The sequence below is a fragment of the Lissotriton vulgaris genome, chromosome 2_1 (genome assembly GCF_964263255.1).
Source record: "Lissotriton vulgaris chromosome 2_1, aLisVul1.2, whole genome shotgun sequence".
NCBI classification, from domain to species: Eukaryota; Metazoa; Chordata; class Amphibia; order Caudata; family Salamandridae; genus Lissotriton; species Lissotriton vulgaris.
This window is the reverse complement of record NC_141687.1, coordinates 1,667,375,629-1,667,403,157: the sequence shown is the minus strand read 5'-3', so window position 1 is coordinate 1,667,403,157 and position 27,529 is coordinate 1,667,375,629.

Below are 27,529 nucleotides of genomic sequence, written 5' to 3'. Positions count from 1 at the left end.
CCTGACATCCAAAGACACCCCTGCACCCAAGGCCCTCCGGCCTCCTGTGCCCAACTCCCGGGTGCCTACCTATCCTCCAAGATCCCAATTTACCCCTCGAAGTGTTGGTTGCTCCAGAAGATCCTCCGTCCCTGAGCCTACAACCTTCGTTCCCTTTTCAAGAGCTCCATTGAATAATATTGAGCGCCCGACAGCTAAAAAGCACCCTGCACCCAGCCGTCTGAGTGCCCCTGGCAGTGCAACCTTTGTCCTATCCTACTTCCCCATTTGCCCCAAGCAAGTGACCAGGAGACCAGCTCTCACAGCCGCGTGGCCTGCTAGCCAGCAGCCAACAACCGAAGGCCCCCTGCCTCTCATTGGATAACCTTGGGCCTAACTACCTCTGCACCCGGCTGCCCCTGTGCCACTGAGGGTGTACCAACTGTTCCTACCTGACCCTGGGAGACCCCTGTGTCTATGCCCAGAACCTTAACTCTGCCAGTCAAGTACTTACCTAAAAGCCGATAACTCACTTTTCTTCCATAGGCTAATATTGACTGGTTTCACTTGGAAATTCTTCAAAGTGTGTTGTTTTGGAACTTTAAAATATCCATCTAAAATCAGCCGAACTACGAATTCCGATTTACTCACCTGTTATCAGGAGAGACCTCAGTGCTGCATCTTTGAGGCCAGTCTTGACCCTGAAAAGTAATTCTAACCGTACTTACCAGTAACTTGAATTTCCTTCCATAGGATATCATTGCCTGCATTTCTGTTGATTTTTGAAACTTAAATTCTCTAAAAATCAAGCCAACGATAAAAACCTAATTACTTGCCTGTTTTAGATAAAGGTCCCAGTGCTGAACCTAGGAGTCCAGCACTGGATTACAAAAGTAAAGTGAACATAGTTTACCTGCAAATTGAATTTTCTACCATAGAATAACATTGGTATTTTCAACTGAAAAAGTTTCTGTCAACTTTGAAAATACAATAATATTCCTTAAAAATCACTCCTGTAACCAAAATGCTTTTACTTAACCTTTTACAGCTCATGTCCCGGGACTGAATCTAGGACCCAGTCCTGTGGTTAGGAAAGTAATCTACAAAGAAACTAATTGCATTTAACTGAAAATTCCAATTGAGCTCAATGTTGCATTGTGTTTGAAATTGTGTTGCTGTCAGGGGGTCCCCTGCTCGGCCCCGGCAGGGCTAACAGATTGTCCGTCTCCTCAACAGGCGGATTACTACGGGCCCTTTAAGGATAGCCTTTGTGTTCGTGACAAAGGCCTCGCCTCTGGACCACCTGACTTTTTGGACCTATCAGGAGAGGCCCCTCGCCATATGAGGGAAGACCCGGAAGACGCTGTGTCTCCGTCGTGGGAGGAGGAAGTGAGACGCCAGGAGAACAACGCGACCGGGGAAGCTGAGAGCACCGTGGCGACGGAGTCCTTGGAGAGAACCGACACTAGGAGCAGAGAAGGTGCCGGGTCGGAAACGGAGGAGAAACGGACGGCGGCAGCTGTAAAGCCAGGAGGCCAACGACACCGCGATTCGCCCAGCCACGCAAAGGAGGACGCGTGGCTTTCCCAGGTGCGTGCTCGTTTGGGTTCGTTGTTGCGTTTAAAGAAGGCAGGGACCGGGTAGGAGACAGTGCAAGCACCGGGGCACCTCGTTTATCGGAACAGTTTGCAAGTCACTGAATGTGGTGGTGGTTCTTGCTTTTCCCTCACTCCCTCCCTATTTCAAGAGTCTCTAGAAGGTGTACAGTACACTAAAAGCCTCGTTCTTTTCTTTTCCTTCCATGTGCTGGAGTATCCCGGACCTCGACCCAGGAAGTGTCCCAAGGACCCCAAACCTGACCCCGGAGTTTTGTTAACACGTCTGACCTAAGACTTTCTTTTTGTATTCATCATTCTGTACACGCAATAAAAGAGACAAATAGTCGCCCTCTAGTCTTGGCTCCTTCCCTTCTTGTACCCGAAAGGTGACAGTTGCCTATTGCAACAAACTGTAACTATTGCATACAAAAAGTCTATTGCCTATTTGAAAAGTATTTAACTAAAGTAACTCATCCTGAGAAAGTATATTTTGATACCTTGTTGGTTATAAAATAAAACAACTATATCTTTTGATACAAAACAATTGGCATAGAGTTCAGTTCTTGAGTGTGTGAGACCATTTGCTGACTGAGTGTGTACAACAAATGCTTTACACTGTCCTCTGATACTGCCTTACTGTTCGACCAAGTTACCACTTTAGAGTAAGGTTATATCTCACTTTATCCTCTGCCAAACCTCTGGGAACTGGGGACTCTATACACACTGTACCTTACTTTGGTCCAGTATATATAGAGCCACTCCTACAGAGGGGTAGAAGATGGATAGAGGGGTAGAGGGGTAGAAGTGTAGAAGAAGGGTAGAGGGGTAGAAGAAGGGTAGAGGGGTAGAAGAGGGGTAGAGGGTTAGTAGAGAGGTAGATGGGTAGTAGAGGGGTAGAGGGGTAGGGGTAGAAGAGGAGTAATAAGGTAGAGGGGTAGAAAAGAGGTAGAAGGGTAGAAGAGGGGTAGAGGGGTAGTAGAGAGATCAAGGGGTAGAAGAGGTTTAGAAGGGTAGTAGAGAGTAGTAGAGGGGTAAAAGAGGGGTAGAAGAGGGGTAGAGGGTAGAAGAGGGGTAGAGGGGTCGTAGAGCGGTAGAGGGGTAGTAGAGAGGTAGATGGGTAGTAGAGGGGTAGAGGGGTGGAAAAGGGGTAGAAGAGGGGTAGAAGAGGGGTAGGGGTAGAAGAGGGGTAGGAGAAGGGTAGAGGGGTAGTTGAGGGGTAATAAGGTAGAGGGGTAGAAAAGAGGTAGAGGGGTAGAAGGGTAAAACAGGGGTAGAAGAGGGGTAGAGGGGTAGTAGAGAGATTGAGCGGTAGAAGAAATGTAGAAGGGTAGTAGAGGGGTAGTCGAGGTGTAGTCGAGGGGTAGAAGAGGAGTAGAAGAGGGGTAGAGGGGTAGAAGAGGGGTAGAAGGCTAGAAGAGGGGTAGAGGGGTAGACAAGGGGTAGACGAGGGGTAGAGGGGTAGTTAAGGGGTAGTAGGGTAGAGGTGTAGATGGGTAGAGGGGTAGAGGAGGAGGGGTGGATCCGTGCAGAACCTTGTCATTTGAAGTTTCGAAAGGCACTTAAAACTTTTCTTTTTCCCAAGGACCCTTAATTACTCGTTTCTTCCTCAGTCTGCTTTTTGTTCTATTTTCTGTTAGCGCTGGGACGCTTTCGGGCAGCCATGCGCTTTATAAATATAATTTCATTTCATTTCATTTCAAGAGGGAAAGAAGAGGGCTAGAAGGGGGTAGGAGAGGGGTAGATGGGTAGACGAGTGGTAGAAAAAGGGAAGAGGGGTAGAGGGGTAGAAGAAGGGTACAAGAGGGGTAGAGGTGCAGATGAGGGATAGAGGGGTAGTAGAGAGATCAAGGGGTAGAAGAGGTGTAGAAGAGAGATAGAGGGGTAGAGGTGTAGAAAAGGGGAAGATGGATAGAAGGGTTGAACAGGGGTAGAAGAGGGTAGAGGGTAGTAGAGGGGTAGTAGAGTGGTAGAGGGGTAGTAGAGGGGTAGAATGGTAGTAGAGGGGTAGTAGAGGGTTGAGGGGTAGAAGAAGGGTAGAAGAGTAATAGAAGAGGGGTAGAAGGGAAGTAGAGGGGTAGTACGGTAGAGGGGTAGTAGAGGGGTAGAAGAGGGATAGAGTTGTAGATTGGTAGAGGGGTAGAAGAGGGGTAGTAGAGGGGTATTAGAGGGGTTGAGGGGTAGAAGAGGGGTTGTGGGGTACAGGAGGGGTAGAGGAGTAGAAGAGGGGTAGAGGGGTAGAAGAGGGGAATAAGAGTAGAAAAGGGCTAGAGGGGTAGAAGAGGGGTAAAAGAGTGGTGGACAAAGGGTAGAAGAGGGGTAGAATAGTAGAGGGGTAGAAAAGGGGTAGAGGGGTAGAAGGGTAGAAGAGGGGTAAAAGAGGGGTAAAAGAGGGGTGGAGGGGTATTAGGGGGTAGTAGAAGGGTAGCGGGTAGTAGAAGGGTAGAGGGGTAGTAGAGAGGTAGATGGATAGTAGAGGGGTAGAGGGGTTGAGGGGTAGAAGAGGGGTAGAAGAGGGATAGGGGGTAGAAGAGGGGTAGAGGGGTAGAAGAGGGGTAGAGGGGTAGTTGAGGGGTAGTAAGGTAGAGGGGTAGAAAAGGGGTAGAGTAATAGAAGGGTAGAACAGGGGTAGAAGAGGGGTAGAGGGGTAGAAGAGGGGTAGATGGGTAGTAGAGGGATAGAGGGGTAGAAGGGAAGTAGAGGGGTAGTAGAGGGGTAGAGGGGTTGAAGAGGGGTAGAAGAGGGGTGATGGGGTAGAAGAGAGGTAGACGAGGGGTAGAGGGGTAGTAGAGGGATTGAGGGGTAGAAGGGTAGTAGAGGGGTAGTAGATGGGTAAAAGAGGGGTAGAAGAGGGGTAGAGGGGTAGAAGGCTAGACAGGGATAGAGGGGTAGACGAGGGGTAGAGGGGTAGTTGAGCGATAGAAGAGGGGTAGAAGGGGTAGAAGAGGGGTAGAGGGGTAGACGAGTGGTAGAAAAAGGGAAGAGGGGTAGAGGGGTAGAAGAGGGGTAGAGGGGTACAAGAGGGTTGAAGGTGTAGAAGAGGGATAGAGGGGTAGAGGTGTAGAAAAGGGGAAGATGGGTAGAAGGGTAGAACAGGGGTAGAAGAGGGGTAGAGGGGTAGAAGAGGGTAGAGGGTAGTAGAGGGGTAGAGGGGTAGTAGAGGGGTAGAATGGTAGTAGAGCAGCAGTAGATGGGTTGAGGGGTAGAAGAGGGGTAGAAGAGTGGTAGAAGAGGGGTAGAAGGGAAGTAGAGGAGTAGTACAGTAGAGGGGTAGTAGAGGGGTAGAAGAGGGGTAGAGTTGTAGATTGGATTGGTAGGGGGTAGAGGGGTAGAAGAGGGGTAGAGGGGTATTTAAGGGGTAGAAGAGAGGTTGTGGGGTACAGGAGGGGTAGAGGAGTAGAAGAGGGGTAGAGGGGTAGAAGAGGGGAAGAAGAGTAGAAGAGGGCTAGAGGTGTAGAAGAGGGGTAGAAGAGTGGTGGAAAAAGGGTAGAGTGGTAGAAGAGTAGAGGGGTAGAAGAGGGGTAGAGGGTACACAAGGGGTAGCGGGGTAGAAGAGTGATAGAGGGGTAGAAAAGGGGTAGAGGGGTAGAAGGGTAGAAGAGGTGTAGTAGAGGGGTAGAAGAGGGGTAGGGGGTAAAAGAGGGGTAGAGGAGTAGAAGGGTAGTAGAGGGGTAGTAGGGTAGAGGGGTAGTAGAGGGGGAGAAGAGGTGTAGAGGGGTAGAAGAGGGGTAGAGGGGTATTAGAGGTTTAGAAGAGGGGGGTCGAGGGGTGGAAGAGGGGTAGTAGAGGGTTAGTAGAGGGGTGGAGGGGTAGTAGAGGGGTTGAGGGGTAGAGGGATAAAAGAGGGGTAGAGGGGTAGAAGAGGGGTAGTATAGTGATAGAGGGGGAGAAGGGATAGAAGAGGGGTAGAGGGGTAGAAGAGGGGTAGAGGTGTAGATGGGTAGCTGAGGGGTAGAAGATGGGTAGTAGAGGGGTAGAGGGTAGTAGAGGGGTAGTAGAGGGGTTGAGGGGTAGAGGGGTAGAAGAGGGGTAGTGGGGTAGAAGGGTAGAAGAGGGATAGAGGGGTAGAAATGGGGTAGAGGGGTAGGAGAGGGGTAGAAGGGGTAGAAGAGGGGTAGAAGGGGTAGAAGCTGTAGAGGGGTAGAAGAAGGGGTAGAGGGGCAGAAGAGGGGTAGAACAAGGGTAGAGGGGTAGAAGAGTAGAGGGGTAGAAGAGGAGTAGAGGCGTACAAGAGGGGTAGAGGGCTACAAGAGGGGTAGAGGAGTAGAAAGGTAGATGAGGGATAGAGGGGTAGAATGGGGTAGAAGAGGGGTAGAGGGGTAGAAGAGGGGTAGAGGGTTAGTAGAAGGGTAGAGGGGTAGTAGAGAGGTGGTGGGATAGTAGAGGGATACCGGGGTAGTAGATGGGTAGTTGTTAGAAGGCGACCAATCTTCGAGCCGGGGGATACGGGCGATCTGTCAAGGTCCAGCCGGACCAGGAGAGTCAGGGAGCCGTGAGTCACTCAGCAGGGCTCAGGTGTTCCAAGGTTGCAGGGGAGCCGCGAGTCACTCAGCAGGGCTCAAGCACGATGTCGGAGGTCTTACGATCTTCAGGGGAGCCGCGAGTCACTCAGCAGGGCTCAGGTGTTCTAAGGTTGCAGGGGAGCCGCAGGTCACTCAGCAGGGCTCAGTTGTTCCAACGTTGCAGGGGAGCCGCGAGTCACTCAGCAGGGCTCAGGTAGTTTCTAGCAGAAGTCCTTCTCTGCCAATCGAGCCTCGACCACGTCAGCAGGGCTCTCGTTGTGTCCAGAATCGAATCTGTCGATAGTCCCGGGGCATCCCCAGTTATAGGGCTGTTCCCCTTTGATCTCCGGAGTTCTGGCCGGCAGGGGTCTTAGCACCTGGGAGCCACTTGTTGGGGTTTCCTGCCACGCGGCTCTTTGATCCATTCATGTCAGGTTCGGGAGGAGTCCCAGACACACAGCAGGCGTGGAGCCAGCCCTCCGGGTGGCCGGAGGGGCGATTGAAACCCACTCTTGAGGAGAAATCGGAGGTGTGAACGATACTGCTTCTTCCTCTCTCCCTGAAGGGGGTTGCTCTGTTCTCCAGCCAGGGTGGCGCCTCTTGGCCTAGGCCGCGCTGGCTCTGCGACCATCTTAGGTGCTGGGAAGTGGGCACACAGGGCCGATGGGCCGGGAAGATGGAGGCCTGGACGGGGAAGTCCGGGGAAGGTCATGGGTAACTTGGAGGAAAGGGTCGGTTAGGCTGGGGAACTCAGGGGTCCGTTGTGGGGTAAGCTCGGAAGGGTGGTGCTACGGGTCAGGGAGGACCACGCCACGAGGCCGGGTCTAATATGCGTCCCCCCCCAGCTGAAAGTCGGGGAGAACTACCCATCCTCTTGGGGCTTCTCCTCGCTGAGGCGGAAGAACCTGGAGAGGCCGTCAGCGTTGGCGTGGTTGGTACCAGGGCGGTGCGCTACAGTGAAATCCATTCCCTGGAGGGAGATCGACCATCGCAGCAGTTTTGGGTTCTCACCCCGCATCTGCATCAGCCACCGCAATGGTTGATGATCCGTCTGGATGCGGAAATGGGTTCCGAACAAGTAGGGCCGTAGCTTCTTGAGGGCCCAGACTACGGCGAACGCTTCTCGTTCGATGGTGCTCCACCTCTGCTCTCTGGGGAGTAGCATCCGGCTAATGAAGGCTACAGGCTGGTCTAGACCTTCCTCATTCAGTTGGGATAGTATGGCCCCAATGCCGTCTTCCGAAGCATCCGTCTGTACCGCAAACTCTTTTGAGTATTCAGTGGCTCGTAGCACGAGGGCAGTACACATGGCTCTCTTGAAGGCGTCGAATGCCTCTTGGCAGGCGAGAGTCCACTGCACTTTCTGGGGCTGCTTTTTGGATGTTAGCTCTGTGAGGGGACCTACGAGGCTGCCGTACCCTCGGATGAACCTCCGGTAGTAGCCGGTTCGGACCTCTGTTTGGGTGGTTCCCAGGCTTGGATGGCGTTGATTTTAGGTGGTGCTGAGGAAATGAGCCAACCCGAGGCGGTCAATAAGCTCATCTGCACGGGGAATGGGGTGAGCGTCGGCTCGGGTGACTGCATTGAGCCCCCAGTAGTCCACGCAGAACCTCAGTACAGGGGCGACACCAGGGGCCGTGGTTTTCGGGACCAGCACCACTGGGCTGGCCAAGGGGCTGTCTGAGGGTTCGACCACCCCAATGCTAACATCTTCGAGACCTCGGCCTGGATACAGGACCGGACTCGATCGAGGACTCGGTAGGCTCTATGTCGCACCGGTGGGCTGTCTCCGGTGTCCACGTCGTGGACACACCAGTCGGTGACCTTGCGGACGAGAGAGAACAGGTCTGAGAACTGCCCCAAGAGGTGGCGGCAGTCTTCGCGTTGCTGGGGAGTGAGGGAGGAAGAGAGGTTCAGTCCTTCCACAAAGCCATCCTTTTCTTTGGTGCACAGGAGGTCAGGGAGAGGCTCTCTTTCCTCTTCCGCCCCGTCATCCGTGGCCAGTAGCAGGCTCAGCTCCGTCCGCAAGAAGTGAGGCTTGAGGCGGTTCACGTGCAGGACCCGCAGGGGGTTCCGGGGGGACTGGACGTCCACCAAGTATGTGACTTGGCTCTTCCGCTCAATCACCTTGAAGGATCCCGTCCACTTATCTTGAAGGGCGCAAGGTTTTACTGGGGCCATGACCCATACCTGCTGGCCTGGCTGGAACTCGACCAGAGTGGCATTCTGGTCGTACCAGCGCTTCATTTCTTCCTGGCTCGCCTCCAGGTTGGCTTCGGCCAGTTGTCTGAACTTCCTAGTCTGATTTTGGAGGGTCAGAATGTACCGGAACACCTCCTGAGGGGGGTCGCGGGGTGCCATCTCCCAACCCTTTCGGGCCAGGCTGAGGGGCCCCCGGACAGGGTGTCCGTACAGTAATTCGAACGGGCTGAACCCCAAGGACTTCTGGGGGACTTCCCGGTAGGCGAACAAGAGGCAGGGGAGCAGGACGTCCACTTACGCCGGAGGGGTTCCTCTAGGTCCATGATCATCCCCTTTAGAGTCCGGTTGAACCGCTCTACTAGGCCATTTCCTTGGGGGTGGTACGGAGTGGTGAACCGATAGGACACTCCACATTGCTGCCAAAGGGAGGTCATGTACCGGGAGATAAAGTTCGTCCCGTGGTCGCTCACAACCTCTCGGGGAAATCCTACACGGGAAAAGATTCCCATCAGCGCCCGGCCCACCACGGGGGCCGTGACGGTGCGTAGGGGGATGGCTTCTGGGTATCGAGTGGCATGGTCCACTAGTACGAGGACGAAACGGTGACCTTGAGATGTCTTGGGGTCCAGCGGCCCCACAATGTCAATTCCGACCCGCTCAAAGGGGGTACTGACGACAGGGAATGGTTGGAGGGGAGCCTTGCGCCTCCCTCCGCTTTTTCCACTAGCTTGGCACGTGGGACAGGACTTGCAGTGGGCTTCTACGTTCGTTTTCATCTTGGGCCAATAGAAGTGCATGACCAGGCGGTTACACGTCTTGTCTTGGCCCAAGTGGCCTGCGAGGGGTACATCGTGGGCCAAGCCCAAGAGGAAGTTGCGGAAGCGTAGGGGTACCACCAGCACCCGGGCTGACCCTAGCTCCGCTGACTTTTGTTCGCTGTACAGGAGGTCATTTTCCCAGTACAGCCAGTGCGTTCCCGATTGGTGTCCCGCCGCCTGGGCTTCGGCCTGTTGCCGGAGCCCGACCAGGGACGGACAGGTAGCTTGTTCCCGGCAGGACTCCTCTCGGGAGGGGCCCCCCTCGTGGCGCCACTGTGCCAATTCGGGCAGATCACCCAGCTCAGTGATCTGTGCGGGGTCTGGGTGTATGGCTTCATCGTTGGCAACATCCTCTCCTCGAGGTGAGAGGTCGGGGGCCTCAGCTGGATCGGCCCAGTCGCCATCCACAGGGGGAAGGCTGGCAGTGTCGTCCTCGATTTCTCTGTCGGGGGGCAGTCGGGCTGTCATAGATCGGGTGGTGGCGCACACCCACTCGGGAAGACCCATCATCCCGAGGTGGGGTTGGCGCTCGACCTGCTTCCATGGAGAACTTTCCAGGTCGTTCCCCAGGAGGCAGTCCACCAGTTGGGAGGTCCGTACTGCTACTTTTAATTTGCCTGCTACTCCTTCCCATTCAAATGGTATCAGAGCTACCTTACACAAGCTTTCAGAGTTATCGGCTGAAATCACAGGGCACAGGACATTGGGAAGGATCTAGTCTTCTCGTACTAAATGGCTAAGGACACAGGTGATGCTGGCTCCGGTGTCACGGAGGGCCTCCACTCGGTCACCGTTCACTATTACTGTCTGGCGGTACTTCTTGGTGTTGGGGGGCAGGGCGTTCCCAGGGACCATCTCTCTATCTCCCAGGGATACTAGGACCATGGCAGCAGGTTCCCATTCCCTGGTGTTCTCAAACTCTTCCCCTAGAGCTACATTCGCTATCTGCCTAGCCGGGGGAGTGGTGGTAGGGATACGTGGGGCCATGGGGCACAGGGGATCACTGGCGTAGTGACCGGCCTGCTGACATCTAAAACAAGTGATGGTCACTCGGTGCGGCCTACCCGGGGACTGGCAGTGGGGGGTGGTGGTGCAGGGAAATTAGGCTGTGCACTTCCCGGGGGATTACGCTGGGGACCAGACTGGGCGTCCCTGGGTCCTCCTTGGTTTCCCCCTCCTCTCTGGCGGGGTGGTCCTTGACTGGTGTGGGTGGAGTACCCTATGGGGCCCCGGGAGACCCAGGTGTTCACCCAGCGATCCGCCTCGACGGCCAGTTTCCTCGGGTCTACGAGCTTGCTGTCGAGCAGCTGCTGGCGTAGTTCCACAAAACAGTTCGTGGACAGATGTTCCCACAACATAAGGTCAGTAAGTTCTTCTATGGTGGTCACTTTGCTGCCCTTGACCCACAGGTCGAAGGCTCTGCTAAAAAAGTTCACGTACTCTCCCCAGGTGGTGCCAGGAATCTTCTTGCAGTCCCGGAACCGCTGGCGGTACATTTCTGGGGTGAGGCCGTATCTCGTCAGGAGGGCCTCCTTCATGTGACTGTAGGATGTCGGCATGGAGGACGGTAGATCGAGCAGGGTGTCTCTCCCCTCGTTCAGGAATCGACCCCACAATCCGGCCCCCCAATCTTTCTGTGGGACTCGGTGGGAGGTCATGGCAACTTCGTAGGCCTTGAACTATTGCTGGATGTCGTCATTTTTGAAATATTCTTTGACCACATCGTTGGGGATGTGGACCTTCGGCTCGGCCGGTGGGGCGGTCTCTCAGTTCCCCAGGGGCCCGTTCTCGTCGTTCCTCGCCTTGAGTTCGAGCTCTTTCAAGCTTCGCTCGTGTTCCAGCTGAAGTCTCCTTCCTTCATGCTCCCGCTGGAGTTTCTTCTCTTCTAGTTCTCCTTGTACCTTCATTTGCTCAATCGCAAGTTTCTTTTCTGCTAGTTTTAATTCGCCTTCGATTTTTAGTTTTGCCATCTCGAGCTCATGGTGGCGACTTCTTTCTCGATCTGCGAGCGCTTCTGGGGATAGATCCCCGTCTGGTACAGTGCTTCGTACCGGGCTGTTGCTGCTTTCTGTCTGGGGGAGTCTCGGTCTGTCTGGCTGCGCCGCCGCTCCTTCTGTGCGGGGTGCTCCGGACTCCACCCAGGCTTTTAATGCTTTCTGCATGCTTCTTTTGTGTTGAGGCCAGTGGTAGCAATTCCTAGTTCTTTGCAGAATTCTTTTAGTTCTTTGTGCGTGTAGTCCTCCAGTTGATCTACACTGAATGCCGTACGTGCGTCAGCTTCAATGATACCCATAGTGGTTTCTTCTGTTGTCTTGGCTCGGTAGTGTGTTAGAAGTGTACTGTACGATCTCTAGATTGCGGCTCGTATCCCGTCGCTTGCCACCAATGTTAGAAGGCGACCTCCGGGGAGGACAGGGAGTGTACCTGACCACCCTGGGACCCACCTCCCTAGGTACGAAGACGAGCGCTGGCGGGAGACTTCTCAGGAGGAGAGTCTTGAATCTAGGATCGTACACACCACACAAGCACCACACGACAAAGAGACACCACACCGTAGCTTCTTGAGAACGTTTCTTTATCTCGTGGTGTAAGGGATCTATATGATCCGAGGAAGCAAGTAATACAAGCGGAGCAAGAGCTCAAAGAGTCTCGGTCAGGGTAGGGGTAGCTGGACAGTCTTATAGGCTCAGTGTCAGTATTGTTGCATATCCGGCGCACAGCTCTCAATCCTCGAGCCGGGGGATACGGGCGATCTTTCAAGGTCCAGCCGGACCGGGAGAGTCAGGGAGCCGTGAGTCACTCAGCAGGGCTCAGGTGTTCCAAGGTTGCAGGGGAGCCGCGAGTCACTCAGCAGGGCTCAAGCACGATGTCGGAGGTCTTATGATCTTCAGGGGAGCCGCGAATCACTCAGCAGGGCTCAGGTGTTCTAAGGTTGCAGGGGAGCCGCGAGTCACTCAGCAGGGCTCAGTTGTTCCAACGTTGCAGGGGAGCCGCGAGTCACTCAGCAGGGCTCAGGTGGTTTCTAGCAGAAGTCCTTCTCTGCCAATCGAGCCGTGACGACGTCAGCAGGGCTCTCGTTGTGTCCAGAATCGAATCTGTCGATAGTCCCGGGGCATCCCCAGTTATAGGGCTGTTCCCCTTTGATCTCCTGAGTTCTGGCCGGCAGGGGTCTTAGCACCTGGGAGCCGCTTGTTGGGGTTTCCTGCCACGCGGCTCTTTGATCCATTCATGTCAGGTTCGGGAGGAGTCCCAGACACACAGCAGGCGTGGAGCCAGCCCTCCGGGTGGCCGGAGGGGCGATCAAAACCCACTCTTGAGGAGAGATCGGAGGTGTGAACGATACTGCTTCCTCCTCTCTCCCTGAAGGGGGTTGCTCGGTTCTCCAGCCAGGGTGGCGCCTCTTGGCCTAGGCCGCGCTGGCTCGGCGGCCATCTTAGGTGCCGGGAAGCGGGCACACAGGGCCGACGGGCCGGGAAGATGGAGGCCTGGACGGGGAAGTCCGGGGATGGTCATGGGTGTGAGGGAGGAAAGGGTCGGTTAGGCTGGGGAACTCAGGGGTTCGTTGTGGGGTAAGCTCGGAAGGGTGGTGCTACGGGTCAGGGAGGACCACGCCACGAGACCGGGTCTAACAGTAGTAGATGGGTAGAAGAGGGGTAGAACGGGGTAGAGGGGTAGTAGAGGGGTAGAAGAGGGATAGAGGGGTGGAAGAGCGGTAGAAAGGTAGAAGAAGGGTTGAGGGGTAGTAGAGGGGTAGAAGGGTAGAAGAGGGGTAGAGGGGTAGAAGAGGGGTAGTGTGGAAGAGGGGGTAGAGGGGGTAGTAGAGGGGTAGAAGAGGGGTAGAGGTGTAGATGGGTAGAGGGGTAGAAGGGTAGACGAAGAGTAGATGGGTAGAAGTGGGGTAGAGGTATAGAAGAGGGGTAGTAGAGAGGTAGAGGAGTAGTAGAGGGGTAGAAGAGGGGTAGAGGGGTAGAAGAGGTGTAGAAGAGGGGTAGAAGAGAGGTAGAGGGGTAGAAGAGGGGTAGAAGAGGGTTAGAGGGGTAGAAGAGGGTTAGAGGGATAGTAGAGGGGTAGTAGGGTAGAGGGGTAGTAGAGGGTTAGAAGAGGGGTAGAGGTGTAGATGGGTAGAGGGGTAGAAGAGGGATAGAGGGGTAGAGGGGTAGAAGGGGTAGAAGGGAGTAGACAGGTAGAAGAGGGGTAGAGGGGTAGAAGAGGGGTAAAAAAGGGTAGAGGTGTAGAAGAGTAGTTGAGGGGTAGAGGGGCAGAAGGTTAGAAGGGTAGAAGAGGGATAGAAGGGTAGAGGGTAAAATGAAAAAAAACATTCCTCTAATCAGTGCACAATGTGTGCAAGAGACACTGTGAAGTAAATAAATGTAGGACTGCGGACTATACAATACATTCAGCATGTATGAAAGGTGACTACTGAATTCATCGGCCTGCATGGGTTAACTAATAAGGCTGATACAAAAAAGAATTACGACTTACTATGATCACAATAATCTATTGCAATATTTTCTGTCTCACTGAAAGCTTCTTGAGCACATAAAAAACAAGGAAGTTATCAGCTTCAGGAATGTGAAAGAAAGCTCTCTTATCTTGAAAGCTGATAAACCATGACTTGAGAGGAAAGCCATAAGTGGAGTGGTGTGGCTCACTGGTTAGAGGCGGCAGACCCGGAAGCAGAGAACGGCCCGGGACCAGGGTTCGATTCCAGATGAGGCAGGGTCGTGGACCAGGGTCAACGGACTCGATAATTCTCGCCTCGGTGCCTACTCTAACCAGGGATCACACTCGGCAACTCTGGGCATTAAGCTTGCCTCATCTTTACAACGGCCCCCCACAGAAGCCGGGGATGCCTGGTTTCACCTTGGAGATACCCAGAAGGGACCATCTGACAGGGAAAGCCAGGACGGGTTCCCCAGCGGTCTTCAGCGCCAGGACACCCCGAGATGGGGTAACAGTGCGCTTTACAAATATCATCATTTTATATCATTATATGGCGCCTCTGCTCGTGAGCCTTGACAGAAACCCACATGGCGGCTGCACGCGTGAATGCAAGCTTGAGGCCAGCAAAAGCCTCTGGTAGCACTTTGGAAATCCCTTTACTAAATTTCTCGCATAGCGCATTCGCTGACTCAGCGAAACCTAAAAACGAAGCGCGGCCTCCCAGGGGCTTTATTGTCTGAGGGGGGCACTGTGGCCCCCACACTGCCCCTTGGACCACCACCTCCTCGGGCTTTCGGAATAAACTGCGGGGGCACACGGCACCCCCGCAGCCTCAGGGACCCCGGGGCTCAGTTTTAAATATTTAAATAAGTCAAGTCAAGTCAAAAGGCTTTATTTCGATAAAAAAATTATCATAAAAGCAACACATAAATCACAATACATCAATTATAAAATCAGAAAAGCATATGTATGTAAACATTTTTCAAATTTACAAAGCAGTTCATTGAGCAATCAGTTTAAAAGAGAATTAAACAGTCAATTTTAGCCTTTTAGTTCGGATGGACCAAGCCCATGATAAAAATTTGGCTAAGGCACAAGCATAGGTGGCACGGCTATCAGACATTAATATCCTGATTGCGGCCACGTGGCTCTTGGTACCCAGCTGCCGGCATAAATTTTTGAGCCAAACCCTCCTTGGGATTGCATACTCTTTGCACACGAACATAAGATGTGCCAATGTCTCTGGTTTAACTAAGCATGCTGGGCAAAGCTCTGTGGTTTGTGCACAGGATTTCCAGCATGAAGTAAAGGAATAGAGGGGAAGGGTTCCTGCTCTAAATTTGAAGTATAAAGCCCTATCAAAAGGTTTTTCAATAACGTCAAGGTACACTTCCCGTTTAGGTTGATCCTTAAACTTCAAGAAGTCCTCCGTAAGTCTGCCCATAGTAGTACTAGTGTTTCTTTGTATAAAGATCCAGTCCCAATAAAGTTTCTTGAGGGTTAGCTTCGGGGGTGAGGTTCTATTTATCCACGCTTCGTTTAGGCCCAGATTTACTAGCAACAACTTTATATCTCTCAACCATTTGATTTTGTGCCACCCTGGTAGTGACATGATTTCTGCAAGGCCTTGCGCGTATTTACTGAGTTTCTCCACACGCCACAGGCGTGCCCATAGCAAAAGTGGACGGAATTTTGCGAGGTCATCAATTGGGCGACAGCCTAAGTCCAACATTAGCGGGACCGTGGGAGTGCCCTGCGGGAGAGACATAATCGCTCTACAAAATTTCTTCTCGGATCTTGGTAGAGCATCGGTAATGGATGACCCCCAAAGTTCGGCCCCATAGAGAGCAGAACTGACACCTTTGGCCGAGTAGATCTCAAGGACTGTAGCTATTGGTCTTATTATACAGTAGCGTTGTTCTTTCAAGAGAGCTCCTGTTATCCTCTTATGAGTTAGGAGCATTTTGTCCAAATGTGGGGTCCATTCCATTTTGTGTGAGAGGCGTATCCCAAGATAGTCGAAGACTTCTACCCTCTCCAAGGGTTCAGCGTTCAGGGTAGGAGAGCGGACTGGTTTTTTGGGAGGATTCAGTACAAGATATTTTGTTTTACTTGTGTTGATTACCAGGCCTCGTTTGGTGCAGAAGGATTGAAAGTTATTTAGGAGCCTTTGGAGGCCTATTGGGGTTTTGGATATTAAAAGCGTGTCGTCAGCGAAGAGAAGGGTTGGTATGCGTTCACCAGCCAGGGATGGTTCATCTGAAGGATGTTTCCGAAGATGCTCAACCACCCCATTGATGTAAAGGGAAAAAAGGGTGGGAGCTAACACACATCCCTGGCGGACACCTCTCTCAACCGGGATACTATTTGTTTTTCCCCCCCCTGGGCCCCACCTAATCTGGGCAAAACTATTTTCGTGCAACCTAACAAGTAGTACAAGCAAGTAGTGAGGCAACCCCATATCGGCCAATACGCTCCATAAGGTCTCCCTAGGTACAAGGTCAAAGGCAGTCTTTAGATCGATGAACGCGAGATAAAGACTGCCCTTGCCTATGACCACGACTTTCCAATAGACCATCATTAGTCTAAAAGCTTGCTCGATTCTCCCAGTTCCCACTCTAAAGCCCGCCTGGTAGTCAGAAAGGATTTTGTTTTCTTCTACCCAATTTAGTATTCTTATCAGTAGAACCTTGCCGACTACTTTTTGGCTGATATCTAACAAGCTAATGGGCCTATAGTTTGACGGATCTTCTCTGGGGCCTTTTTTATAGATAGGGACCACCTCCGCCCCTTTCCACGAAGAGGGGATAGGGGCGCCCCTACAGATGGCGACGAGTAGGGAATGGATCAGTTTTCCCCACCTTAGAGTATCTGATCTCAAGAGGTCGCCAGGAATACCGTCCGGGCCAGCCGCTTTCTGGGGAATGATAGTGCCTATTGCATATTCCACTTCCTTAATAGTAAAGTCGAAGTCACTAGGCTGGGTGTCCCAGATTGGAGGGAGCAATAATGGAGCCACAACCCCCCCTTGAGGATCACTGGAATCAGTAGGAGTGGGATGATCAACTTGACGGGTGTAAAGCTTTGAGAAGTGTTTAACCCACGCCTGGCTTGGGATATTACAAGTTATCAAGTCACTATCAGGCCTATTACGAGCTCTAATGGTGTCCCAAAAACATTTTGAATCTTTCTTAGAGCTAGCTTCTTTAAGGGTAGACCAGTAGGCCTCTTCCCACTCCTTTTTTTCTAGCCCCACTATTCTCTTGTGTTCTTTCATGGCTATCTGTATTAGGGGTTGGGATTTGGCCTTAACTGCCTCAATTAGCCGAGTCTTAGCTTTCCTACATGCTACTGTATACCAGTCGTGCACCCCCTTGGTTTTGTTCTGGGACATAATCTTCCCTGCAGTACCCTTTACCCAAAAAACTTCCCCTATAGTCTTAACAGCAGCTTCAAAAATGGGTGTTGCCCTGTCCGCTACCGTGGCTAAATCAATGGTGTCGATCTCTGCTTGTGAGGCCATGAGTACCTCATCTATACTAGAAAGTATGTCAGCATTACTGGCAACTTAGTTCCACTTTAGGCGTCTTCCACAAGAGGAGACAGTGACCTTGTGTAAGCATTTGAGAGGTGCTGACAATGCTCCATTAGACCAGGGATTCGTGATGGTTAGGGAAAGCGAATTATGGTCGCTCTCCACAGTCGGTATGACTGTCATATCTTCGACCGCGCTCCAGAGCCCCAAGTCCAACAGGATATAGTCAATCCTCGAGGTGTGACCAACCCTGTTGAACGTCGGGGCGCCCATCCGGTCAGAAGATGTACGGCCATTGGTGGCTCTTAGCCCAAACTCTAAAGTCAGTCCATTTAACTGCACTGCACTACGGGTCCAGCGCTTAATCGGGGGGATGGAAAGTGGAGGAATGCCCCATCTACTATCTTCCTCACCTAGGTCAGGGATACCATCCAGGGGAAGTGGCTCATAGGTGCAATTAAAATCGCCTGCTACTAGGGTATGATCAGCTTCTTTATAATCCCTAAGTTGCACCTCAAGATCAGATATTACAGATGAGGTGCACCCATTTTTTGTGCCTCTAGCATAGACATTGTAAAGAGCTAGAGTCAAACCTCTACAGGGATTGGACAGTGAAATGCCTAGGATGTCTGAGTTATTTATCTGCTTAGATGTTATTCGGCAGTTAAGGGAGATGCTTACCCAAGTGATAAGGCCCCCCGAGGGGCGCCCCTTCCCATGCATGGGTTTCTCTGCTGGGACAAAATAGGTAACAAACCCAACCCGGTGGAGTGGTTCTGTGCTCCAGGTCTCTTGAAACATGCAGATCTTATGTGCTTCAACCAAATCACTCCACTCGGGCAGACCCAATTTCCTATGAATGCCCGCGAGGTTCCAACTGAGGATTTTTATTTTATCCTTGGTGGTTTCTCCTCTAGTGCCATTGATGTCTCTAAGGCTATAGGGTTCTATGCATTCCCTCTCTAGAACAGAAGGTGTTAGCTTGGTCAGGCTAGTGGCTGCCGCAGTTGGGAGATTAGGGCGTGTCGGGTAAGATGTGACTGAAGAGCCCTCCTCCTCGCCCCTATTGATAACAAAATGTATGGGGGAAGCTTCATCAGAATTAAGTCAGTCTACCTCTTCCAGCGCACTGAATCTATTCCAATGGGCAAACTGAGATACAAAGGGGTCGAAGGGATGAGGTAGACCTTGCCATGGTCACTGCCACTGATGGATAGTTTGTTGTGGAGCATGTGTATACCCTCTATTTATTGGAAAGCTAAATCTAGGGGGATGTTGTCTTGGGGGCATGGGTAAAAAGTAGGACAAGGGAAGTGGGTGGATTTGAGTAGCCGGCCCACTGCTAGGTGTATTGCATATATAATTCACTACCCCTATATCCCTGAAGTTGACAGTTATAACATCTCCTGCTATAGTCTTGGTATTTCTACCCACCCAATCTCCTCTTCTAACTGCGAGTATTTCGCCACACATGTTAATGGGTAGTGGTTTGTGCAGGTGGAACCACTGGGCACATTTATTTTTCAGTTCAACAAGGGTTTCTCTTCTACCCTCCTTCAGTGGTGGCACACCCGTCAGTACAACCACAAAGGATGAGACTTCCGGCGGCAAGTTAATTGTCTTAAAACGAGCCGGCTTTGTTTTTGGATCTTGAGTCTTATTTGGAGAGGTAGTTGCTGTCAAGTTGGTGGCCAAACTTTTAGGACCCTTTGCAGATTGGTTAGGCACTTTTTTAGAACGGGAAGGTGTTTGAGGCTTTATAATAGGGTCTGCACCACCAATATTTAAATAATGTGTGGGGGGTTGAGTCCCCCACATGCCCCGGAGACTACCACGTCCCCGGGGCTATTTTGACAAAGGGAGGGGGCTGCCCGGCCCCCCTCCTGGAGCCCTTGATGGCCCTGGAGACCGCCATCCCCCCAGTGCCAGCTCCTGCAGTGTCCTGGGACACTGCTGTTTGGCCCTCTCATAGCAAACACTGGTTTGCATTTTGGAAGTGAGAGCAGGTTTCCGGCTCTCGCTTCCAAAATCCAAAGCAGATTGCTTTTCCACAAGGGCAGCTGCATGTCAGCAGTTCCCGTGTGGAAAAGCAACACACATACAGAAAGCGGGGAGCCGGCGGGACCGTGGGGGCATTGGGGATCCCCCCAGGGTCCCCAACAGAAAGGGCCGGCCTCGGGGATGGGGTCCCTGCGTTTTCACACTTGTCACATCAGACCCCGCCCCCTCCCTACACCACTGTGCAAACAGGCCCTGTGGCGCATTTTAAGTTGAGGGATTAATTCCCCATCAATCCTGAGGGTCCCTGGGGGACAACAAGCCCAGTAAGCGCCACAGGGCTGCGTTGCAGAGAGGTGGTCCGAGGCCACGCCCCTATGTACACCTCTCTGCAACGCAGCTCTGGGGCGCTTACTGGAGATAACTGGTGGGCTAGTTGGACCCCAGGAACCTCCGGATTCAAGGGGACTTAATCCCCCAACTTAAAACACTCCACAGGACGTGTTTGCACACATGTCACATCAGGCACTGCCCCCTCCCTTCACCACTGTGCAAACGCACCGAATGGCCTGGTATAAGAAGTTAGCATGCCTGCTGTGTGGGACTTACTGGTGTTAATAAACGGGATAGTTAGCCCTCCTGTTACCTCCAGTAAATCCCACACAGGTTGGCTCGAGTTGGTATTTTACCAATTCAAAGCTGTAATATTGTGCCTGGAGTGATAAATGGCTTTTGTTATTTTACAGCTCGGCAAGGACAGCACTGTACTAGTCCTATGCTTAAAGACTTTGCTGTATAAATGGCAAAAGACTTTGTCATTTTCTATCTCGGCGTGGATAGCACTGTGCTAATCCTATGCTTAAAAACTTTGATAGAAAAACAGACATTTGAGGTGAGCAGATCTAGAGTGTCGCTGGTGTTGAGAGTGCTCTAACAGGAGCTGCTTTCCACCTAAACTTGAGAACTACCTAGAGTTCTCTCCTTCTTTTTTGCATAATTTATGCGTCACTCTATGCCTGAAAGGGTTTTGTTTTGAATTAATACTGGGTGCTCCCTTGTGTCTGGACAAAGCTATACCTCTCTGAAGAGCTCTAATTAGAGCAAAACACTGTGTCAGGGGTTGCTTTTACTCATTTCAGGTTGGCTTGAGTTGGTATTTTACCAATTCAAAGCTGTAATATTGTGCCAGGAGTGATAAGTGGCTTTTGTTATTTTACAGCTCGGCAAGGGCAGCACTGTACTAGTCCTATGCTTAAAGACTTTGCTGTATAAATGGCAAAAGACTTTGCCATTTTCTGTCTTGGCGTGGATAGCACTGTGCTAATCCTATGCTTAAAAACTTTGATAGAAAAACAGACATTTGAGGTGAGCAGAACTAGAGTGTCGCTGGTGTTGAGAGTGTTCGAACAGGAGCTGCTTTACACCTAAACTTGAGAACTACCCAGAGTTCTCTCCTTCTTTTTTGCATAATTTATGCATCACTCTATGCCTGAAAGGGTTTTGTTTTGACTTAATACTGGGTGCTCCCTTGTGTCTGGACAAAGCTATACCTCTCTGAAGAGCTCTAATTAGAGCAAAACACTGTGTCAGAGGTTGCTTTTACTCATTTCAGGTTGGCTTGAGTTGGTATTTTACCAATTCAAAGCTGTAATATTGTGCCTGGAGTGATAAATGGCTTTTGTTATTTTACAGCTCGGCAAGGACAGCACTGTACTAGTCCTATGCTTAAAGACTTTGCTGTATAAATGGCAAAAGACTTTGTCATTTTCTATTCCGGCGTGGATAGCACTGTGCTAATTCTATGCTTAAAAACTTTGATAGAAAAACAGACATTTGAGGTCAGCAGATCTAGAGTGTCGCTGGTGTTGAGAGTGCTCTAACAGGAGCTGCTTTCCACCTAAACTGGAGAACTACCCAGAATTCTCTCCTTCTTTTTTGCATAATTTATGCGTCACTCTATGCCTGAAAAGGTTTTGTTTTGACTTAATACTGGGTGCTCCCTTGTGTCTGGACAAAGCTATACCTCTCTGAAGAGCTCTAATTAGAGCGAAACACTGTGTCAGGGGTTGCTTTTACTCATTTCAGGTTGGCTTCAGTTGGTATTTTACCAATTCAAAGCTGTAATATTGTGCCTGGAGTGATAAATGGCTTTTGTTATTTTACAGCTCGGCAAGGACAGCACTGTACTAGTCCTATGCTTAAAGACTTTGCTGTATAAATGGCAAAATAATTTGTCATTTTCTATCTTGCCGTGGATAGCACTGTGCTAATCCTATGCTTAAAAACATTGATAGAAAAACAGACATTTGAGGTGAGCAGATCTAGAGTGTCGCTGGTGTTGAGAGTGCTCTAACAGGAGCTGCTTTCCACCTAAACTTGAGAACTACCCAGAGTTCTCTCCTTCTTTTTGCATATATATATATATATATATATATATATATATATATATATATATATATGTGGATTTATTGCACGGCAGCCCGGCCGTGAAGGAAGCGCCACCATGTGTACATGGGGCCCAACAGGGTTCGAACTTTTCAACCTTCAGGCACAGCTGAGATTATGAAGTCAAACACCGGTATGCATTTTCCGAAGCCCACTGGGGTTATTTTATTTCAACTAAGACACTGATAAATGAACTGAATCCCACTTGCGAAAAACGTTTTTGCTCGATGTAGGGAACTACAGGTACCAGCATGCTGTTTATCAGAACTCACCTGAGAAGGCCCACGTGGGCTGCAGCTGCATGCGTGAAAAGGCGCCAAGCGAGCACTTCAGTCTTTCATCAGCAGTCATCCTCTGAAGAAGAAGCCAGAGAGCTTTGAAACGCGTAAGGATTGTTTTAATCATCGGAGCAGAATTGCCGGTTTTTGAAAATTAAAGGCTTTTGACAAGCATCCAGCAGTCGTGTGCTTCCTTGCCTCAGGGCATTCTTTTGCGGTCGCCAGTAGGTAGTTATAGTTAGGACCTAGTTTCCATAGGAAATCCTCAACATTCTATTTGGAATAACTTTGGCCCTGGTTGAAGAATCTTAGCGAATTTCTCAAAGAAGACGGCTCGGTCCGCTGCGCTCCTTCCCTAAAAGTTTGGGGGGGATTGGTCAAGTGGGGGCTGAGATAAAAGGGGGGTCCCAAAACGTGTTTTCTCCATGTTATTTTCCATAGGACCTTTAGACTCGGCTACAGGTCGAACGGGTGAATGGATTTATAAGACATTTGGCAAAACTGTACAGTCCGGCTCGCAGATTACGCTTTTTTTGGAATGGTGTAAATCCGTTCAGTAGTTGCTGAGGAAATTAAAGGTAAAGTCAATTATATATCTATACGCGCGCACCCAAACGGCTGCGCGCGCGAGCGGAATTTTGTTGCGTGACGTCTGTTAACGTTCGATTCGAAGGAAATCAGGAAGTGTTGACCGCCATTTTGTCATTGCGAGTAAATATATTGTTGATTTCAAAGCGTTGGAATATGGAAAGGGGAGGAGGTAGAGATTGTTTTGCTGCGTAGGTTTTCTCAGGGTGTGCAGTAAGGCCCTTAAAGGCGAAAATATATATATATATATTTTTTTTAAGTTGCGTGGTGCGCGCACTCGGTCGCGCACACCTTTTTACAAGAGTATGAAAATGGAGATAAATCAGAAGTTTGAGTGCTTAGATATAAGGTGGCTCTGAAAAGAGCCATTGTGTTAATTTCTGCATTTATAAGTAAGTACCGATGCAGAGCCTGATGTTGCAGAGGAAGATTCTGTTTCCCTCATTCATGAAATGAACACCGTCTCTCCTATAGACGTCTTGCATGTGGTATCGCAAGTTGTTGTGGTAAATAGAACCCATGCTATAATCTCTGAGGAACGCAGAAACAGATTTATTTACATGTCTCCTTGCTTTCTCAAATTGTGCACAATGGTGATTGGACCAATTCCATTTCTGTCTTTGGCATATATTGGAATATACCAAGGCAGATCGAGGAAAAAGTGTCATCAATTGTCGAAAGGTGTCTTTTAGAAGCATTTCAAGACCTACCCCAGTGATTGTGCCTAGATCGTTCCCACCACAGTGCACAATTATAAGGTCTGGTTCTGGGAGATGCATAAAAGTTTTCACCAATGGAATCAATTGGTGACATTTCAATCCTCTTTTGGAAATCCATGTTATGTGTACATTTGGTAAGCTGAGGTTGCAAATTCGTCTGCTTACTGCATATTTTTCACTCCAGTGAATATAACTGTGTCCTATTAGCCAGACCTTCATTTTCAAGGGATTTGTAGTCGTCCTCCGATCGGTTCTGGAAGTGGAATGGTAGTTAGAAGTTGAAATTCTAAATAAAGAAAAAGGAAGAGGCTGGGTGTGGTTTAAAAAATAAAAATGATTGGTTGATTGTAAGAAGTGGAGATTGAACAGTACGTTGCATGTTAATGTTTATGTTAAACGAAAAGTACTATTGGGTGTGAAAAAAAAAGACATGTAACAGAGCTGTGGATTGGCAGGTGTTTCTGGAGGGAAAACAGTGTTGTTACTTTGCTGTAGAACGTTGAGATATGAACTTTTGACCTGTGCCTTCAGCCAGGTGCAGAATGAGGTGTTACCATGGAAACAGCCAGAGATGGCAGTGGGTGATGGGTGACTTTTATGTGACATTGAAAATATTGTGAGGGAGAACCAACTGAAATGTAATTGCTTACGTTACGCGCTCCGCATTGCTTCCGGGAAGCTGCGCTTCGCGCCTCGCGCACCGGAGCACTTCCGGGTGCGCTAACGCGGCGCGTCATATGACGGATTACGCAAGAACGCGATACGTCGTTGGGGCTCCACCGGAACTGATCGAATTGGTAGTCTACAGTGTTTCTGGATGTTTCAGACTGAAGCTGGCGTCAGCATGAGAGCAACCCGTGGCTACGTCGTGGCCATTCCGCGAGCAATCATGGCAGTCACTCCCCACCGGAAGTCTGCAGGAGTCGGGGGCCTCGGTGACTCTTGTAGAATCTTCAAGGCTGACGGGACGCTTTTGGGAATGGGGCTCATGCCTGTAATGGCTGGATTTTCTGTTTAGATGGGATCAGCCCCCAGGGGCCCCTGTGACCCAGCCAAAACGTACTCACCTTCCGTCCTCAGGACTCCTCTATATCCAGGCACCTGGTACCTACCTGAGGATAGGGAACTCGCAATATACAGGCTCATATTATTAAGAACACCACTAAATCTATAGGGATACTAAGAATACTCACTGATTACTAGGGATATCCATACCCTACACCACACTTATTCACATCAGTTGGTCTCGCGGCCACCCTGACCCAGACCGTTCTACCCTAGGGCAGATCTGCTACACACGTGGGTCTGCAGCCCCAGTGCTCTCCTTTTCCAAAGCGTTCGCGATCCTGCGAAACATACACGGTGATCTCCCTCTCACCGCTCTCATTTACACACGGGCTGCAATCCGGCAGCCCTACACACTGGTAATCCTCCCCAGTGCTCTCATTAACGCCGCATATCAACGACGACCACATTCCTATGAACACCTATACATATATATATATATATATTGGGATATTATCTCAGCTGTCTACTCGGGATGAAACTACAATGATGACTTTGGATATGGTTTCAGATTACAATGTATTACCTGTTCTTGGCATCAAAGGTCCACTCACTCCCTATTTATGTGATCACTACTCACCTGATTGGGATTACTCATCCATTCATGCAGCAATTACCTAGGAGCTATGTTTACCTTTAGTGAACAAGAATAGGGATTACACACCAGTTAGTTATAAACTGGGGGGTGTTATTTTATTACAATAATATAAACATTAATACAAATCTAACAAAGGCTATAGGTAGAACACACCGCTTGAAAGAGAAAAGATTACACATAACAGGAACACTCCGCTGAAAGGGAAAAGATTAAGTGTAGCTAATGTGATGAAAACAATATCACCTGATTAGTGTGAAGTCTTGTTCTAGCTGTCATCTGGGTTCCTCTCTCGTCTGTGCCTTGGCTCATCTCATGCTCTCTCTCCTCTCCTGCACTCTTGGGTACACCTCTGCGCTGATCGCTCTGTCTCTGGACTCCTCTTCCCCACACGAACTGTCTCTCCACTTTGCATCTTCACTCTTTTAATAGTTCCTGCCGCTCTGATCACTGTTCATTCTGTCTCTCTTATTCGCTCTATCTCTGCGCCAATGTCCAATTCCATCTGCTCCCATAGGTTAATCCACGAGCTCTCCTCTATCTCTTCTAAAAGGCATTACTTCAGACTCCAGCTACTCACACTTCCTCCTGATAAACAACTGCTTCTGACTGCTTCCTTCAGTTCCAGCTCACTATTCAACTCAGCTCTTCTCCAGATTGAACCCTCTCTCTCTCTCTGCCAACTCCACTCCACTGCTCTCCTCTCTGCTGGACTCTCCTCTGCACGACTCACTCTCTCCTCGACTGCTCTTCGACTGCCTGACTCCGCCTCTGCACTTCACAAATATAGAATGCTGTTTCCTCATGGAAAGTTCCAGCCAGCTGCTTTTTCTGACCAATCCCATGCACCAGGCTCCTTGCGCTAGACGCTCCCACAGTGACCAGTCTGCTTGTTTCGTCTAGAGACTGAGCCCGGGAACAATTCCTGATTAGATTCAGCTCTGGCCGGTTCTCTCCGGTCCGCTTAGGGCGAACAACAGTTATAACTATAAACATTGCTTTTGCCCTAAAAAGCCTCTCTGCTTCCATCAAGATGGAGTCTCTCTAGCTTTAGGCCTGAAAGGGGTGAAATGCTCCTTAGCTCTGTCAGAATACCTACATGAACCATACCAATATGTCTAATATGTCAAAGCCAATAGGCAATAGACAGGTTAAAGTCAAGAATAAAGGCATATTAAGCAGCTATCCTCTTCTAGGTCTGGAAAAAGGGCTTAAAAGGGCCAACACAGGCTAAGAAGGCCTATACTAGATGCGAGCAAGAATAATGATCTTTTATCACTGCTAAATAAAGCCAAAAACCCTGCCATAACATTGCACCCTAGATCCTTATCTTGCGAGCATCTTATAAACAACAACAACCATCTAAACAAACATCAACACAATCTATCCAACATAGGCTAAAAATACCTATCCTAGATGTGAGCAAGATTAAGATCTATATCACTGCTAAATAAAGCCCAAAAAACTCTGCCAACCACCCTTAGATCCTTATCTTGCGAACATCTGACAAACAATAACATCTAAATAAACAAACATCAACACAATCTATCAACAAGTCAAAACCTAAAAAACTCCCTAAAAACAATGACAACTCAAGAAAATTCTACCTGAAACTCAATTGTAGGGAATAGAAACCTAAAAACAAATCAAAGCACCCTTGACTTGAATGCTGAAAATATCTGAGATTGGATCTGATAACGAAAGAAACTAACCAAAGCATCCTCAAACTAAATGTTCCTCAACTTCTAATGATAACTGGTGAAATCTAGTGATGTAGGGACTTATGTGTTGAATGAAAACAGCAAGGGGCCTAAATGGGCCTACTTCGGACAACTTAATGCTAAATGAGGCCTACCTACAGTTGTGAACTTAAAAACTAAATGTGTTTCAACTTCTAATGAGAGAACAAGAAAGGGCCTAAATGAGCCTTACATACTATAGGCAACTTAAGCTAATGATGACACATGAAACTATTGGTGTAGGTGCTAATATGTGAGATGAAAATAACAATAGGCCTAAATGAGGCCTACCTGCTGACATTTGTCAATTTAAAGCGAAATCTGAGAAATACAATTGCAAGATCTGGGCAAACATTAATACATTAAATCACACGGTGGAACACATGTACGCACCATCATTGAAAAAAGTCCTTCATTTGGAAAAACTATAATAGGTGAAATATTTTTTTTTAAAAGTGGGGCCTGCTTATAGTAATGTCAAAATTGCAGGCCAGGGAATAAAATAACTTAGTCATAATAGGTGACACGTTTTTTTGCTTTAAAAGTGGGGTCTGATTGTCCAAGGGATTATTTAATGTCCAAATTCTTCAGTGTAGGCCACCACCCTGCATCCTGGACACTTCCTCCAATGGGGCCATCCATCACCCGGTCTGGTCTGGTCTGGTCTTGTTCCATCATCCAAAACAATAAACTAAAAAAATAACATGAAAAATAAAAAGCTAAAACAAATAAAGGGAGTGGGCAGACGCACGCACGCACCCCAACTGCAGCCATCCTAGAAACAAGAGAAGAAGTATCATTATTCTTGTAAAATAAAATTTTCCATTTAAAAAAGCACCCCGGGTGCCTTTCATTATTGAAAAGGAAATATCCTAATTAATTAAAACATTCAAAATTTAACTTTTAGCAACATTGAGTGGGGCCTAACATACCCTAATCCTAACTAAGCCAGTCTCACCCTTCTGGGCAAGAGCCATGCTACAGTGTGAAAAAAAAAATTGGAGTACCGCCCAAATGGTGACAGCATC